Source organism: Pinus tabuliformis, chromosome 4_1, assembly GCF_031772625.1.
Source record: "Pinus tabuliformis cultivar Carrire ecotype Pingquan chromosome 4_1, CPIR1, whole genome shotgun sequence".
Taxonomy (NCBI): domain Eukaryota; kingdom Viridiplantae; phylum Streptophyta; class Pinopsida; order Pinales; family Pinaceae; genus Pinus; species Pinus tabuliformis.
This window is the reverse complement of record NC_142303.1, coordinates 71,726,000-71,743,179: the sequence shown is the minus strand read 5'-3', so window position 1 is coordinate 71,743,179 and position 17,180 is coordinate 71,726,000.

Sequence of the window (17,180 nt, the reverse complement as noted above, 5' to 3'; positions counted from 1 at the left end):
TGAATTATTGACGCATGTTTTCTTGTATAAACGTTATGATATGGTTATGAACTAATGTTTGAAATAGCTGCAAAGTTATGAATAAATATTTGCAGATCTGGTCGCGGGTTGGCTTTGGTAAAAAGCGCTAAGTATGCTGGTTGGTTTCATCATAGTAGCGTATACATAGAAAGATATGATATTTGAAACGTTTGCAGTTGAATCTGGTTGTTGTTGCAGAGTTTGTGTTCTGGTTACTGTGTTTTGATGACAGGGTTTCAGTGGTTCAATATTAGGTGACTCAGAGATTATGATGCAGAGTATAAAGTTGATGATTGTAGTGCAGTGGTTATTATTTTGTATTTAGGGATCCAAAATGAAAATTTATGAACGTGGTCCCTAGAAGATCGTAGAGTTCAGTAGGCCGGCACCTACGTACTAGTAAACATATGGCTAGTACATGAGCCAGGGGGTTGTAGCTCCTTCTAGGAGCAGTGGTAAAATGAGTGAAGGTAGGGGCCTTTAGTAGGCCGGCGCCTACGTACTAGTAAATGGATCGACTAGTACAAGAGCTAAAAAGGTTGTAGCCTTCTGCAGGTAGAAACCTGCGTACTGGTATGAGACTACACAGTACTATTGTAAAAAGAAGTTTCTTATTAGAAGATAGAGACGAATTGCAGCAGGTGGTTTTCACCCACATTGATTTTCCACCTTATATCATGGTGTTCATGTGTGCTCCTTATGTGTGATGATATGTTCTATTTTACTGCACCTGTTTACTGTTAATATGGTTAATAATGTTCTGATGCACTCATTGAAGATCGACTAATGAATTATAAGTTTACTGGATATACGCTAGTTGCATTAAACACAGTTGCATATATACGCGGGTATCCTTAATTGAAGTAGTGTATATGAATCTGAGTATGGAAATGAAAAATTTATATTGATTTGATAATACTGATTCACCCCCCCTCTTAGTATTATTTCCAACACTATGTTAAGGTTTCTGAAATTGACACAAAGTCTGATTGTTCCATTCTTCTGTCTAACAATAACTAGATTGGAACACCATGATGAATGCCTAGTTTGCGCAATGATTCGCTATGAGATTTTCTTCAATCTCCTTTTGGACTAAGGGGACCAACCTAGGGTTTATCTGCCTAAGCTTCTAACGAAAGGGCTTAGCATTCTCATCGTTTAAATGGATAGTGTGCTCCATGACATCTCCCTTATAACCCTTTAGCTCATCATAAGAAAATGTTGAGACATCTCAATATTCATGAAGTAAATCGATTATCGTTTTTCTTTCTTCCTTACTAGTACCCTTACCAATTTTAACAATTTTATGGTCACTAGGGGTACCTATATTTACTTCAATAAATTTGCTAGGATCCATCTTATTCTCTTCTCCTTTCTTTGTGGCATCATGCCGATCAAAGTGTTTCTCTAAGGCAACAACATCCATGGGAGTAGGATTTATAATATCTTCACAATCATTAGATCCATCCTCCCTATATCTTACCTAGAAATTCTCAAACTCATCCAAGTTATTTTAAAAAGCGAATCACTTGCTTTTCATCATAAAAAACTTTCCAATGCTCTAAGTTAACTAGAACGGAAGGTCTGTAAATAATTTCCATTTTAATCTCATCCTTCACTAATTCATTAGACGACTTCAAGGTAGATGTGGCTACAACAAGCTCATCGTCCAAACTATTATGCTCTCATGGGATAGCTTCGAGGTCAAGAGCGTCAAAGTATTCCAAAATATCCTAGACTGCATCCTGATAGTTTCTCAAACTCTGATTCTTACAAGTAAATCTATTTTTAACTTGCATGATAACCAAATCAGAGGCTCCGTTAATATGAAGCAATTTAACCCCTAAGCCCTTTGCCAACTCAAGGCCCAACAACAAAGCCTCATACTCATCCACATTGTTGGTTTCTCCAAATTCTAATCTATAGGAAAATTTGAAAACATGCCCTAGGGGAGATTTCAACACATTTACCATGCCTAGATGATGCACCATCGAAATGCATATACCATACTTGACTTTTCAGATCGCTTATCTTTTCATCAACCTTAAATCTTGAGGGGATTATGAAATTATACAAAATAGCATAATTCCCCAAGTCAGGTTTGTCAGTGATCACCTCATTATGGGGTCTCTTAGGAGCTTCCACATGGAATCTCCTTTCTAGCTCCCTATTTAGTCTAATGAATCCATAACCTCTAGGAGAAGGAACCATAGCATATGACCAATTCATTTTGGATACTTCCTCCTAGATCAAAGGCCCATTTCCTAGACAATAGCATACCCCAAGCATCAGGAACATCAACTACAACTATGTCCATCACGATCATAATGTTAGGGTAGATAGACAAATGGACTTGCAAATCCTTTATTAACCCATGAACTTCGATTTTCTTAGAATCCATGGCACATATGTTATAGTGAGGCTTGGAAATCCTTAAATTTAGTTGTTCCATGACCCTCTTGGTCATAACACAAGCTGAAGCGCCCTAATCTAACATGAAATTGTACAACCTGTAATCATTAACCATTAAGGTAATGAAAAAAGGTTGATGCTTATTGTTGTTAGAATCCATACTTTTCAAATACACAAGAGCATCATGGTAGACAGTCTCAGGAGCCTTGTCTTGAGTAACAATAAGACAGGGATTCTCAATGGCATTTAACAACTTAGCCCTTTGGGAAGGGATTTTCAAAACTTCGGTGACAGGAATCCAAATTTTGGAATTGTTCAACCATCCACCCAAATCAATATTGATTTCAGAGGAGGGGATAAAATTTTGAAGGGGGCATGATTATCACTTTGATCTTTATCCTTCTTTGATAAGTTAGCCCCTTATCTCTCACAATTTCTAAGATTTGATCTGGGAGGGCCTTTCACCGAATAATTTAACCACCATACCATTGTCATGCTCAAAGTTATTGATACTATAGGAAGACGCGAAAGGTATGACATCATGACTATGCTCCTTAAACCCCTCCCAATTTTCATTTGATGGGTGATATTCCCTGCCAACAACATTAATTTGGTTACTTGCCCCAAAGATCCCATTATCCACAATTTTCTTGATAGTGGGGTAAGTAGCTTCCTCATGCAAGGCATCACACGCCCTACAATATGGAGTAGCATCCTCAACAATATTGGCACATTCAAGGGGATTTGGTGGTTGATGTTAATTTGATTTCCCTTTCCTCTGCCAAGCATTATTATTTTGTTATTATTTCTAGGTTGGGAACTTTGAGCTTGCAACCTTTCCATTTGGACCAACATAGATTGCAGAGTACCTATCTCTTTAGCATGGTTAGAGATTAATTTTGCTTGGTTAAGCTCCATGCTTTCCAACTTTTGAAGTAACTTCTGCATAGGATCATACTTAGATTCATTAAATTCTTTACCCTTGGGATCTTTTAGCTTTGTGGAAGATCTATCAAAACCTGGAAATTTAGATTTTCCATATGCCTTCTTATCCTTCTCGAGCTCTTTGGCTTAAGTTTGACATTCCTTATAGTCAAGAAGTTTAGCACGTCTTAATTCATAAGAGGTGTCAACATTGAAGGCATCAATGTAGAAGTCTTGGAGAGATTTACCAGGAGGTTTATAATCTTGAGGTAATTCCTTAATGATAACATTAAACCTCTTGTTAAATTCCTCAACGATTTCATTCTCTTTTTTCTTTATGATACTTAAGGTTTTAACCAAATGCCTTTCTTCCCTCTTATCTCCAAACTTATCCTTAAAGGCATTAGTAAGAGTTTGTAATGAATTGAAGGAATGATCAGGTCTTTCGGTGAACCATTCTAAAGCATCCTCTTCCAAAGAGAGCACAAAGAGCTTCATTCTCATGAGAAGCATTAACACCACCCCATTTGTTAATGAAATGCTTAAAGCGGTTAAGATGATCTTTAACGGTTATCGCATTATTGCCTTGGAAAGCAAGCAATTTATCCATACCTGTAGTAGGAAGATCATGCAGGTAACCCTGAATGTTAGTGAAATTGGAAGGAAGATACAAGTCATCCATGATGCCTTGTTGAATGGGATCTGAAAAAAGCGAATGGATATCAAAGAGAGCTTCTTGTCCAAGATTATCAAGGTGTGTGTTGTTCCTTAAGAAACCAATTTCCTGGTTGTGGAGAAATTGTGCTTAAGAAATTAGTAAATATTACTTATTGTCACTTACTGTCTGTTGTGTTCTCAAATGAAGGACTTGGAAAACTTGGTCTTTTAACTCTTAATACATGTATGACCAGAACATCTCAGAATGCCACTTGTTGCTAGATATAAATGATGAATGAAGAAGGTTTGAAGGGGAAGTTAAAGATAATATGCCAATCTTTCATAGAAACTACTATCTGTAACTTAGAGGAATTACGATAATGAGAACTGAATCATAGACAATATGTTGATCTTTCACAAAAACTACTATCTATAATTTAGAAAGGAAGTGAGGACTTCAAGTATAGGAGCGCTCTTTTAAGGTATTTTAACCTTATCTACATAAGCAAATAAAGACCTGCAACTCCATTACTATACTTGAAATGAAGAAAACATAACATGGCACATGACAAAGAATCTTACAAAATTATATGAAACAACTGATGGAAACTTCTGATTCTTTCATTAATCAACGATGATATCAGGAATACAGTGGCCTAGTCTCTGGGTTCTCCAAAATTCCAACCCTTTCTTAGTAAAATTTCCTATTTTTATACATTGTGGAATAGTTGTTAATTTCTGAAACTGCTCAGATTATCTAACTGTTTTTCTAACTATATGAAGTTAAAACTACTACAGAATTTTACAGAGGGTAAAAGACACCTCAAAGAACATGAAATAACAATAACATAACTGGATTCAGGAGGGGATGATAACTGTTGGCTTGCTCCATTGAACCACTGCCGAATTCCTCTGTAAATGCCCTAATGGTGCTTAACTCATTTTAGCTGTAATAAAATACATTTAGTTTGTGTAATCCTGGCTTACATGGGCATTCTGATTGGCCAAAATGCCAAGAAATATATCGAATTGTCTTCCTCTTAAGCTTCGGCTCTAACCCTGATTTTCCGCATTACACAACAAAATTAACACGAACTTTTGATTAATCCGAAACTCAAAAGAGTAAATCCTACTTTATAAACCTGTCAAATCCATTGACTTCCATCGCAAATCGCAATTGGCCCGAAAATCCCTGTAAAACTTAACTTACGCACTCTTAGGCTGCAATAACTATGAAAAAATTTGAATTATGCGTAAAACCTTTATAATGAAGATATATGATAAAACAAGATTTTTCGCTTCCAATACGGGCTTAGCACAATTCCCAAGGTATACTTCCCACCAATTCATCTCCATCGTTGATCTACGCTTTTTAGCTCGGACGGTCTGTAAAGGTTTCGGGTGGGACATAAGCCCAGAGAATACCTGCTTGAAATGGGCGGTTTCCTCTCTCCACCTAGCTGCTACGTGTTGAATGATAAGTGGGATCGGGTGATCTCCACTAAAAACCACTTACCATCTTCATTCCGCCCGAAGTCCTGCCTTATAGCTTGAAATCTTCCTTTTAATATGCCTTGTGGAATCACCGGACTTTTAATTATAATATATATGCTTAAAGTCTGGTCTTTCTATTATAATGCTTTATAATAGAAATTCATATAAAACAACGTAAACAACAAATATATATGAATATCAATAAAAATCGTGATAAGGCGGATGTGCTGACTTATAAAATATAACACATAAACTTATCGGGTTCGGAATCCAATTGCTCATCGCAATCGGCGTTTTCCAAATATATATATATATATTATATATATATATGTTTTGCGATACGATGGACCCACCACAATTATAAATCATAATATATATTGTTTCAGGTCCATCATCGTAAATCGCTATCGGCGGAATCCATATGTATGTATACAAAGGACTCTCGATACAGTGCACCCACTGAACTTTTAAACATGCTGTATATATTATTTCGGGTCCGGCCCACCCATATCGCAATCGACAGGGTTGTATACATGTAATATAAGCACTTTACGTTGTTTTGGAGCCGCCATTATTATAAAATATGGCATATATATTGTCGGGTCCAGCATTAATGTTTTAACACTTGTTTCCTTGGCTCAACTAGAGGAAGGAAACAAGGTAAGGAAGTTATTCAAGGACAAGGAAGATCAGTGTCAAAAGTTGCTAGATGAAGTGACATCATTAAGAAATGAAGTCAGTGAAAGGAGCACAAAAATCAAGAAACTCAGAGATAGATCCAGTTACTATGAAAGTCTTGAAGCTACGATCCTCTCGCTAAAAGAAGATCTTGAAGAATCAAATAAGCAGAATAAAGAACTACTCCAAGCTCTTGAAAAACAAGAAAATGAAGTTCTTGAACTAAGACATCAGTTGGAAGAAGGAAGAAAAGATGAAGAAAACATGAAGAAGCAGTATCATGAAAGGAGGAGCAACATCGGATTGAGGTAAATATTCTAAAAGATAACTTAGATGAAAATGATAAGCTCTTACGATTTCAAGATAGTACTAAGATCTTGGATGATATTCTTAGTATTCAAAGGTATCCTACTATCAAAAATGGCCTTGGTTTTTATGAATATGTTGGAGATGAATCTAGCTCACAAGGAGAGGCAAGGAATTCTAATGAGAAATCTAAAATAATCAACAAGGAGATGAGAGGACAACCCCATCAACAGCCAAGGAAATAAATTCTTCAAAGAAAATATTTTACTCCTCCGATGAATAATGTTGAATGTTATGTATGTCATAATCTTGGACATGTTGCAGCCAGATGCAGAAGAAGAATGGTTCAAGACTATCACACAAAAAGACCATCACGTTCCAGGTACTTTAAGGGATATTGCTTTGCTTGCAATATGTTTGGTCACAGAGTTGTTGATTGCTACAGAAGGAATATGAAACATGTGAGATGTTATGCATGTAACAAGCTTGGACATATAGCTAAGGATTGCAGGAACAAAGTACGGGCACCATACCAAAAGGAGAAAACATCATCACACTTGAAGATATGGAAGAAGAAGGAAGTATAGTCAGAAAGATGCGGCACAACATGTTGGAAATAATACTGAGAGGGGGGGGGGTGAATCAGTATTATCAAATTCTTTTCAATATATCGTCCTTATTTATACTTTGAATTATTCTTGTATGTTAGTACCATAAAATAATGAGCATGGACAAGAAAAACAGATAGTCACACCAAAGAACACCAGATATAAGGTGGAAACCCAATGTGGGTGAAAACCACCTGCTGCAATATGTCTCTATCTTCTTTCAATTAGAAACTCCTTTTACAATGATTTTGTACTGGTGCAGTCCTTTACCACCACGCAGGCTGCAACCTGCAGAGAGCTACAACTCTCTCTCATTTTCCAGTCTCTCCTGGAAGGGAGCTACAACCCCTACTTCTTTTTCTTTCAAGGACCACTTTTCATCAATTTTCAAACTGGATCCAAGAAGATCAAATAATCATCAAGTACATGCAAATCATCAAAACTCCAAAGAGTCACCCAACTTCTCAGAATGCTGTAAACAGAAAAGTAGTACCAGAAATATAAACCCAGAACTCTGCAGCAATAGATAAAAGTTAACCAACAAATGTTTTAAGACAGATCCGCAGTTTTTCCTTATCTAGGCTGCGTGGCCTCGCACTCGGTCTTCTGTTTTCCTGCGTATCTCCGCACCTTTCCTTCCGCCTTGCTGCGTATATCTACTGTGCCTCCGCACTGTGTCTTCTGTCACGCCGCGTACCCCTATTGTGCCTCCGCACCAGAGCCTTCTATCACGCCGCGTACTTCTACTGTGCCTCCGCACCTGAATCTTCTGTCGCGCCGCGTGCGCCTGCAACTTCACTTTCTATCGCGCCGCGTACCTCCACTGTACCTCCGCACTGTTCCTTTCAGCGCTCCGCGCGCCCCCGCACTGTGCCTTTTTGCGCTCCGCGTGTCTCCGCACCTCACCTTTCTATGAGCTGCGAACCTCCGCAACTTTACTTTTCTTGGACTGCAAACCTCCGCATCTGCTCTGTGAATCTCCTGCGGACCTTTGATTCTAACCGAATTAGCAGCCCTCCAATGTGCCACCAATAGTCAGATGCACAGATCTGATCATGCGCCCGTGAGATCATGACTTGATAGATTCACCTTCAAATTTACTTTTATTTAGATCAAGCTTTTAACATTGATAACCCAATATTTCAGATCTTAAGATATTCGATTTGCTAGCTACATTAGCCAAGTGATCTCCTTCCCTATTTATAGTCAAGCCCTTATTCACACCATGGGACAAAACCATCAAAAACCAATACGAGGGATCCAAACTGGGGCTTAATTAGATCCTATACCACGGGCTAAAACCATAGGATCGTGAACAACGGGCTAAATACCACGGGCCAAACATAAGAAACCCCACGTGAGCGCGCTTCTCTGCCTTGAAGTGAGTGAACTGGGGACCGCACCTTCTGAACGGATAACCTGCGGGTATGACCGCAGTTCCTGCACGGCGTACCTGCGGGTCCGCACCTTTTGAACCATTCACCTGTGAACCCCTTAATTTCCAACATTTTGAGAGCTTGAACAGAGCATTGCCACTTGAGTGAGTTGCCATCAAGTACAACACCTGTAACATAGAGCCATACCAGAATCATAATGCCAACACAACACAATATACAGACATAACAGACTCAGAGGGAGCTGAAAGTGTAAAACTTCAGTGTCCTAAATCTCATACGCAAGTTTCATAAAGGGAAGTCACGTATATACGCGAGTTAGTTATTGCACAATCGCGTATATGTTAGTTTGAGGAAAAGCAGTAGGGACAGGCTCAGAAAAAGGGTCTGATATGATTTAGTCCATTATTTGCTCTGTTTGATAATGGTTACAATCTGCTGATGATGTGTGGAAATGTCTTGACACTTGTAAGATGTTTTAAAGTGTTTTGATCTTAAATTAATGATGATGACGCCTTGATACTTCTTGCTGATATATGCATGATCAGATCTGATAGTGAACAAATGGCACAAGTTCAGGGGGAGCATATTCTTTTTATAATGCATTGTTGGAATTATGGTTAGTAGTCCTTGGTAATGATGCTTATATGGCTAAATGATATATCTTGCTATGATATGGTTATGAGTTATCCATGAAAAAATCTCATATGATTCTTGGGGTTACATAGTTGATGTTCAGATCAGATTTGTGGTTGATTATCTGATGATGCATATATGGTGCTTACATGGTGATCTTCCTAAGGATAAGGAGAAGTACAAAGCTTTAATACACATCTTCATTACTTGATGATGAGTCACTCATATGCTGCTGTCATCATATGCATAAATATCATATAATACAATTATGATGCAGGATTCCGATAGTTCTTAGTGCTCATGTGGATGAGGATTGTTGCTGTTGATGATATCAAGAAGTCTTGACAAATGATCTTGAGCTCAAGATACATAGTGCTGGATACATGAATGATTACTCAAAATTGCATTGTTGGAGACATGATGATGATGAGTTCTTACCTATATGATGATAGGTTGATACTTACATATGTTGATTGATGCAGATGTTCCCAAAATGATGATACTTGGATCATGCAGATCTTGATGAGATGGCTATGGTGTCTTTCACATATGATATAATGTGAATAATTTTGTATGTCATATGCAAAATTCTATTCAAAAGGATGAGTTGATATCTATATGCAGACATACCTTTTTATAGGTTGATGACTTATACACTAATGGACATATATAGGTTGCTGGTCTAGATGCCGTTGACAGATGCTTATGGAGCAGATCATACATTGTGTATGATAGTTGTTGATGACTATCATGGTCTTATTCAGATGTTTGGTCTTTGTTATAAATGTCATGTAAAGGTCATATCAAGACTCATGATGTAATAGTTTGTCTCTATCTATTGTAGTCATTTGATGAATCCCTTTTGGTCATATGATGTAATTTGTACCCTCACTATGCATGGGAAAGATGATGTAATATTTCAGTCATGTATAAACAATTGGTATCTGGTGTATCCCCACTTGGTTGGGTGGATGAGTCAATATTGGTATATCCCCACTTGGTTGGGAGATGGATGTATGTATGAGTCTTTGGTGATAGGAAGGTCATTTATGATAGAGTCATGTTCTTCTTGACATCTTTTTGCAGACCTTGCTTACGTTAGGGGGAGCATGAAAAACACTCTTCAGCAGAGCAAAGATTTCAGCATGTACTCAAAGGGAGCATGGACAGATTGGTACAACTTGGCATATACAAAGGGGGAGCTCAATCAAAGATTTCAGCAGGTACTCAGGGGGAGTATGGACAGCGGAATGTATATCAAGGAAGAGAATATCTTGGTCCACCCTTTTCCCTTGATGTCAAAGGGGGAGAGTGACTTGGTATGGTTGTTGCCATCAAGTCCAAAGGGGGAGATTGTTGGCATTATGATGCATGTGTTGTACTTGATGGCAACCCACTTGTAGCATAACATCTCACTTATACATAACTAGATGAATCTACAAAAGAGAGATCAGATGTGACAAAACACATGGGATGCAAGGCAGCTCAAAGGAATCAACTCAAATGTAATGTACAATGACAACTCATTAAGTTGACAGTTCTTAGTATGGCAAGTTAGCTTTGCCATCAAGTCCAAAGGGGGAGATTGTTGGCATTATGATACAAGTGTTGTCCTTGATGACAACTCACACAGATGACAGATCATAGTGCAGCAGGCCAGTAGCAAAGAATTGATGATCAGACTACAAAGAATGAAGAAAGAAAAGTATATATGCAGGTTCACTATATACCAAGTCGTGTACACACGCAGGTTCACTATATACCAAGTCGCGTATATATGCAGGTTCGATATATACCAAGTAGTGTATACACGCAGGTTATACATGCAGGTTCACTATATACAAAGGCGCGTATACATGCGAGATTGCTGATCAAAAGTCGCGTATGCGTATGCATGCACTTTCATGCACGGAAAAGCGCGTACACGTGGGAAAGCTTATTTTTGGGTCCATGGTATTTAGACCTATGGCTTTGGATCTTGGTATTGGGTCCGAAGTGTTGAACCCAGGTATTGGGTCCCTAGTATTGGTTCTAAATGGTTTTGGACCATGGTATTGAGTAAGGCCTATGACTATAAAAGGAGAAGAAGATCATTAGGCAAAGGCATTCAAAAACTCTTGAATACCTGATGATGTATGAGATCTAGTATGCAGGTTATGGGTTCATGATGCTTTGCTTGATCTGAGCTAAGGAGGAACCTCAGCAGTTGATGGAGAACAAGATCTAAGGATAGATAGGGATCAAATGGTTTGGAATGAATCATCTCTATATGGTTTGATCATGCTTGTTCTAGATCTGTTTACTGACGCATGTAATGTTCTGATCTGGGTATAACTTAAGATTGAAATAGCTGCAAAACATGAATGAATATTTACAGATATATACGCTTGTTGACTTTGATAAAAGCGCGTACATACGCAGGTTAGATACATCTAAGTAGTGTATACAATATGAACTATGATGTTTGAAGTTACAGGTGGTTCTGGTTGTTGATGCAAAGTTTGAGTTCTGGTGACTGTTTACTGGTGTCAGTATTCTGCATATTCAGTTTGGTTGATTGTGTTTAGCTTCAGTGTTGATCGATGAGATCTATAATGGATCAGGATCATAATGACTTATCTTTATGTGATTTGATGGACTAGATCTGGTTGCTAACATATGTATTATCCTTGTATATGTAATGATCTGGGTATGTCTAAACTCAGGAAATGCAGTGAAGTTATCAGTAAGTAATTGTTGACATATACGCTGGTTCACTTTGGTGAAGTTGCATATACACGCTGGTTCGGCTCTTAAAAGTAGCGTATGCATGATTTCTGATGATACAGTTGGTTCTGAATATTGTTGCAGAGTTCTGTGTTCTACTTTGTGTTTTGGTGATTGTAGTTTGTTGACTGGGTTTCAGTGATTCAGTATTGGGTGATTCAGAGATTGATGATGCTAGTGTTGCTTGATTTTGTTCTTCAATGATATTGATGGGTCCAGTATGAAAATTGGATGAAACGTGGCCTTTCAGATTATGGTGTTGTGCTTCAGGAGTATCCAGTCTGAAAATTTATGAAACGTGGTACCTGGAGGAAGAAAGAGAAGGTTGTAGCCTTCTGTAGGTCGGCACCTACGTACTAGTACATCAGCTAGTACAAGAGCTGAGGGGGTGGTAGCTTCCTTCCAGTAGCAGCTAGAAAATGAGTGAAGGTTGGAGCATTCAGTAGGTTGGCACCTATGTACTAGTAAAAGGATCAGCTAGTACAAGAGCTAAGGGGGTTGCAGCTCCCTTCCAGGAGAAGCTGGAGAACGAGAGAAGGTTGTAGCCTTCTGTAGGTAGAAGCTTGTGTACTGGTATAAGACTGCACCAGTACATAAATATTGTAAAAATAAGTTTCTTATTAAAAGAAGATAGAGACGACTTGTAGCAGGTGGTTTTCACCCACATTGGGTTTCCACCTTACATCATGGTGTTCATGTGTGTGATGATCTGTTCTGTTTTACTGCACCTGTTTACTATTCATATGGTTAATAAAATTTCTGATGCACTAACTAAAGATCAACATTTAATGGATTAACTGAATCATAAGTTTACTGGATATACGTTAGTTGCATTAGACACAGTTGCGTGTACACGTAGGTTCCCTTCACTAAAGTAGCATATATGAATCTGAGTATGGAAATGAAAAAGTATTTGATTTGAAAATACTGATTCACCCCCCCTCTTAGTATTATTTCCAACAAAGCGACTTGGTTAATTTTAGTTAAATGAGGGCCTAAAATTATTTCTGAAATATGTCTTAAATGTTAATTAACTTAAGGCTCAGAAAGGTGGTGATCTAAATGTGAAAGCAGGTACTTATACTAGTACTGCAAAATGTAAAATCTGCACAAATAATTACTAAAATGCACAATGGACTGAAATGTAAAATGTTGGAATAAAACATCTTTAAATTCAAAAATTCATTTGTATGAAATAATCAATCAAGATCATTAGATGCATAAGTAAAACTAGATTAGTCCTACTTGCATAAGCATGTAAAGACAAATGAACTTCAGAAATTAAACTAATTTTTTAAAAATCATATCACATTAATGAAATATCAGTCTAGTGATCTGCTCTTACATCAAATATTAAAACCAACAATATGTTCTAAAACAACAATCCTGTAACCATGCAATATTCAGAAATTTCTATGTATAACAACATAAAATTTTAAATGAAAAACTGATAACTACAATTCAGAAAAATTTTGAGTTTAATTCTTTTGATATATTGATATATTTGATCTAAAAAACTCATAAATAAACTACTAAACAACAGTAAAACAATTTTCAGAAATTTGTTTGCAAAAGTTACTCGAGCTAACTTCTATTTCTGCAATTGTACATCAGTAAAAATGTAAATTAAATTTGCTACTAAACTCCAACTAATTGCAAATCTATATCAATATTAACCTTGTTTTGAAAATGAAATGAGGAAAGGTTAGAGGGTGTGCACCAGTCAGCCCTTAGGGGCTTGAAAACACCTGAAGATATGCTGCCCTAATCACTGAAAATCCTCAACTCATAATTTTTTTGTGAAAAACTTTGTTAAATTTTTTTGGGAAATTTTTAAGAAACGATTTAGGAAAAAATAGTGAAAGAATTTTGGTGAAAGAGGGAAGGTCGTAAGGCTGAAAGGGAGGCCGAGAAAGAGGCTGGAGATGGCCAGCGTTGGGCTCAAGGCCTTCAATTTTTTTTGCCCACGATCGTTCTGAATTTTCTCCTCAACCTGCAAACATAATGGAGATTCCCTCTGGGGCTCAGATCTTTCTCCAGAATCCACAAAAATCACCTGCAATTTTCATATTTTTTCCTGCAAAAATAAAAGACAGAAAACCCGAAAGCATGTATATACAAAAATATGAAATGCCCAGAGCCCCAATGAATTAGAATTTTTCTATTTACAAATCTACGATAATATTCCACAGATCAAAGCCCTCATATTTAGAAATAAATTTGAAAATTTAAAGAGGCACAAGGCCAAGAAAAACCCTGTAAGAAAAATATTCTATAAAATGACTTCAAAAATTAAAAAGACTGGGCTCTTTTAGATTCTGCAAATTGAGAGTCATTTGGTCTAGTTGAGGACTTCCCCAAACACCCAATTCTTGAATGATAACTTCTGCACACTTAGATCTGATTGTTAAATTAATAGAGATTTAAATATGATCATAAAATCATCAAGAAATAGAGATACCTGCTACTTCTATCAAATCAAAATGATATTATAAAAATCCAGAAATATGTGCAAGGCACCTGTACACAAATCAATCCTCAAAGGCTATTAACCAACAAATGCAAATAAAAGCAACAAAGTATTAAGAACAATATTACCACATAAATCTGAAAGAGGAACACCACGATCTGAACTCCAAAGTCTTTGCGTTTTATTAAACAGAAAAAGTTACAAGAGATTTCTTAGAGAAAAGTACACGATTCATAAATCAGATGAAATAATGGAGAGAAGTCTCTCATATATATAAAAATTCTCCAACGGCTAGTTGGTTTGATCGCTATCAAAGAAATATCAACCGTTGATGAAGATCAAATGATCTTCTAATTATCACTGTTGAAATAAAATTACTTTTTGAGGAAATTCGAATTTCACTTTTAGTTTCCTTTTAATTAACTCAAAAATGATTATTTTGAGTTAATTGCCGCAAAAAGTTGACTTTGACTTAACTAATATGGCCCAAGGGTTCAAAATTACTTGAAATTTTCAATATTCTCTTGGTTGGAGACTTCCAAAAATTAGGAACTTTAAGAACCACGAATTTTACATGTTGGAGAATTTAATTTTTTCTAGGACCTAAATTAATTAAATTTCCGGCTTTAGCATTTTAACTTATTTTAGCCTTTGAAATTTTAATTAATTTACTCATGGGGGATTATTAATTTTTTCAACCTTCTAATATTTAACCATGGTGTCTAACTATGAGGGACCATGCACTAAATATTTTTTACATGAAATATTACAATTCTAACCCATGAAGGGGGAACACCCATTCGTTATAGACCCTTAATAATTACCCATTTTTGCGACACAAAATACGATCTAGTAGACTAAGTGACTTGTAATAAAATAATCTAACCAAATAGTTAGAACTATTCCAAAATCACTTTTACAGAGACTCGATAAATAACACTAGGAATCATTTAAAATTCTGACGACAAAATCCACCCTAGCTTTGGGGTAAGGCTGGAGGGAAAAATTCTGTTGATCATCCCTATTTAGAAACACACATGAATTAGTTAGACTCAAAACCTCCTAAGATAGAAATCATATCAGAAAAATAAATTTACTTAGGTTGTTACATACATTTGTCTTACTAGGATCATTTATATCATAAAATGCAGAATGGGTTTACAAAACTCCAGTGTACATATTACTGATAATGATAAATCTGTGGATCATCTGAATGCTCAAACACGATGGAAATCCATGCGTGAAAAAATGTACAGTTATGGGGTAGTTGACATGGAGTGGTCAATAGTCCCCACAGAGGTTATAATGTTGCTCCCTTAAGAAATTCCTCCCGCGCGTGAAGCAGAGATATACTATCCCAGGTGAAGGCCTATAGTTAAGATTGTTAATTGTTGTTATACGACCAGACGAGCAAGCAACAACTGATACGAAGCACCTAGAATGACACTTCCATAGGATTATAGCCCAACGCAACTCCAGAAGCAACATAACACGCACAGGTAAGGAGAGATTCTATGTTCTAGTTTAGAGGTAATGCCAACAAACAATTTGTAATAAACAATGGCTTCTAGATGAGGAATATGACCTTCAAACAATGATATGCTCACCCTTTAGCTACTCAGAAATTTGTCCCCATCACATTCACACGCTCAACACTTGTTTGGCAAAGGCTTATTAGCACATCAACCTTTGTTCCTCACATAATAGGTCAAAGTTTTCTCCAAAACCAAAATGTATTAGGCATCGAGACGTCCGGTCTCAGCATTAGTTTGATCCCCAATATTGGTTCAGACTCTCGCAGCATCGACGCCGCGTTTCTCTCCCTCGGCTCTAGTGCCGAACCTCTCGTGTTAGTGAAGTGGGTCATGGGCATATGCCTCAAATTCTTCGATCCCCACTATAAAACCATTTGGGCATATGCCAGGTTGCATTCTTGGTCTCTAGATTTAACCTTAAATACTCAACAATACCATTAATTCCAATCTTAATTCCTTCGATGAGGTGATGGGTAACAGGACCCATAGGAACCAGGGTGATGGCCATGAATAAGGAGTAGAGCTCATGTTTGGCTTTTTCCCACATGCTAAATTTGTATGACCCAGCCATCTTTTGCATTTTGTGGTTCATTTCCTGTTGAAAGTGGCCAAATTATGCCTTTTCTTTTCTTTTTAACTGCATCAACCTCCTAGGCATTGTTCCAGGCCCAATCCAAGTTGTGGACAAGGGGCGGGGGAGGCTAACCCTATGTGGACCCAATGGGCACATGTGGACCCAGATGGGAAAAGAGATGAATGGGGTTAGAATGAGTGGAATGGAGTAATGTATATGGTGTTGGGAAGCAGGACCATGCAACCAAAATCGAGATTTCCCATGTAGTACCAACCATAAAGATAATGGCTAGTAAAGGAGATCCCACGAGACTAGGGTATAAGGTTAACCATGAAATCGAGCAGTGGATACAAGAGCACGGACCTAGTCCACTCTTTCAACTGAATCCACCTAGCGGTCCATGCGCAAGAGTTCCCATAACAAGTAAGGAAAATTACTCAACTATACCAATGAAAAGCCATACCTTCAGGGCCCACCTTCAAACATACAATCATAACAAGTGGGCGAGGGACCACATGATTGGCTCAAGTGGCATATATGATGGTACATTAAGCTATTTGGTGAGTGCGAGGGGTTTCTAGTTGCTGGCTGAGGACCATCTAGGAGAAAAAAAATACTATATACATTACTCACAGGTGGTGGGTATCAAGGCATATTTTGTACTTAATGCTACTAAACTCATTAAAGGTCATGGATACTCGAACA